Below are 2,356 nucleotides of genomic sequence, written 5' to 3'. Positions count from 1 at the left end.
TAGAGAGTTCCAGTACAGGTAGGGCTAAACAGAAACAGAGAAACGTTGTCTCTAAACACACACACACACACACACACACACACACACACACACACACCATCATCATCATCATCATTATCATCACAACTGGAAACTCAAAGTGGTTGTCGGTTTCTCTGTCAGACTCTACCCACCTGGAATCCGTAATCTTAACTGAGATATTCATTTATGAAGAAGAGAGAAGTCTATGCAGAGTAGGAAACAGGACGCCAGGGGGTGTGAGACCAAGAAACCGGTCCCCACATGGCACGCCAAGGGTGGTGCCTGCTCATCAGTCGCTCCTCCCATTACAGCACATTCCTTGTCATTTGGTTCCAGGTATTTCTAGTATTTACACAGTATTCATTTGCTGTGGGTTTCGACAAGAACAGAAGGTCAAAATCTCGTGGTTTTGAGTAAGATCTTGGAAGCAAGAGGATCCTGTCTGGTAGGCAGAGGAAAAGTACTTTAGCTCCCTGTTAATGAAAAGGAGTGGTGGGTAGGGATACAGCTCAGTTAGTAGGGGGCTTGCCTAGAGTCAAAAAAAAAAAAACAACCCCTGCATTCTGCCCTCGGCACTGCATAAACTGGGTAGAGAGGTGCATCCCAACACTTAGGAGAACCAGAAACCCAAGGTCATCCTCTGACACCTAGGGAATTTGAGGCCAGTTTGGTCTATATGAGTGTCTGTCTCAAAAAAAAAAACAACATAAGAACCAGAAAAGACAGGGAAGAGGTGGGAAGATGAGGTAGGTTGTCCTAAGACGTTCTGAGGTAGCCAAAGCTGGAATCGTGCCCAGGAGAAGAGAAGCAATCTAAATATTAAAACCTGTTGCCATGACAATTAGTCAGAGGGTGCTGAGGCCATTTTTCAAAAGAAGAATCCTAGATTATGTGAAAGAACAGGCACAGCTTCCGCATCGTCTGATTCTGCAAGGTGCGATTAAATGGCATTTAAAGTTTTGTCTGTGATATCTGCTTCATTAGGAAGTATGGAGAGAAAAATAGGAGCCCAGTTAGCAGTCGTAGGTACTTGACAAAATCTGACGAAGCTTGATTTCTAGGTTTCCTTTCCTTATAACAAAAAGAAACAAATCACAGGAACGGAAAACTGATCAAACACTATATTATTGTCATTGCTGGGACCAAACACTTGAACAAAAACAATTTAAGGGGTGAAGGTCTATTTTGATTTACAGTTTGAAGTAATATCATCATGTCTGGAAAGGTGTAACCATCACAGAAATATGGGAAGTTGGTCACACAGCGTCTCAAGTCAGGAAGAAGAGGGCACATAGGAAGTGGGGCTGAAAAATCCAACATGCTTCCTCCACTGAGGCTCCACCTCCTAAAGATCCCACCACCTCTAACCCAGTACCCCATGGCTGCAGGCCAGATGATCAAATACAGGAGTCAATGGGGGAGCACTTCATTAGCAAGCTGCAGCAGACACAAAACCCAGAGACACAGACACAGGACTTCTAGAAATAACAATAGTAACAAAGGATTTGTTGTGTGTGAACATTGTCTTGCTCTGTAAGCTCTAAAGTTCCAGGAACCTATGCTATATATGGGATTTTTCTTGGGGAGACATTATACACACACACACACACACACACACACACACACACACACACACACAGCTACAAATCCTTGGAAGGGAACCCCAAACAGATCAGAGTAACAACTATCAAAGTTTAACTCAGAGGACCCCTGAGTTTACTAGAGTTACTTAAAGGAGTATGGGTGAGGGGTAACCTACAGGAGCAGTATTTTCTCTCTCTCTCTTCCTCTCTCTTTTTGGTGTTTCAAAACGGTGTCTCTCTGTGTAGCCTTGGCTGTTCTGGAACTTACTCTGTTGACCAGGCTGGTCCAGGCTGCCTCGAATTTACAGAGATCCACCTGCCTCTGCCTCCTGAGTGCTGGGATTAAAAGCATGCACCACCAACATCTGGCTGGAGCAGGATTCTTAAAGGCAGCTGCAACCTTGGAAACTTCACCCTAGTAGAGTGGGGATCACTCTGTATACTATCATATCATCTGTGAAAAATTATGCTTTGACTTATTCCTTTCCAATTTGTATCCCCTTGATCTCCTGTAGTACTATATTGAATAGCTATAGAGAGAGTAGACAATCTTGTCTTGTTCCTGACTTTAGTGGAATTGCTCTGAGTTTCTCCCCATTTAATTTGATGCTCTCAATTGACTTGTTCATATTGCTTTTACTGTGTTTAAGTATGTCTCTTGTATACATGCTCTCTCCAAGACTTTTATCATGAAGGGGCATTGGATTTTCTTAAAGGCTTTCTAAGTATCTAAGATGATGATCAGGTGTCTT

This window comes from Microtus ochrogaster, chromosome 16, assembly GCF_000317375.1.
Source record: "Microtus ochrogaster isolate Prairie Vole_2 chromosome 16, MicOch1.0, whole genome shotgun sequence".
Lineage (NCBI taxonomy): Eukaryota > Metazoa > Chordata > Mammalia > Rodentia > Cricetidae > Microtus > Microtus ochrogaster.
Note: the sequence above shows the minus strand (reverse complement) of the source record.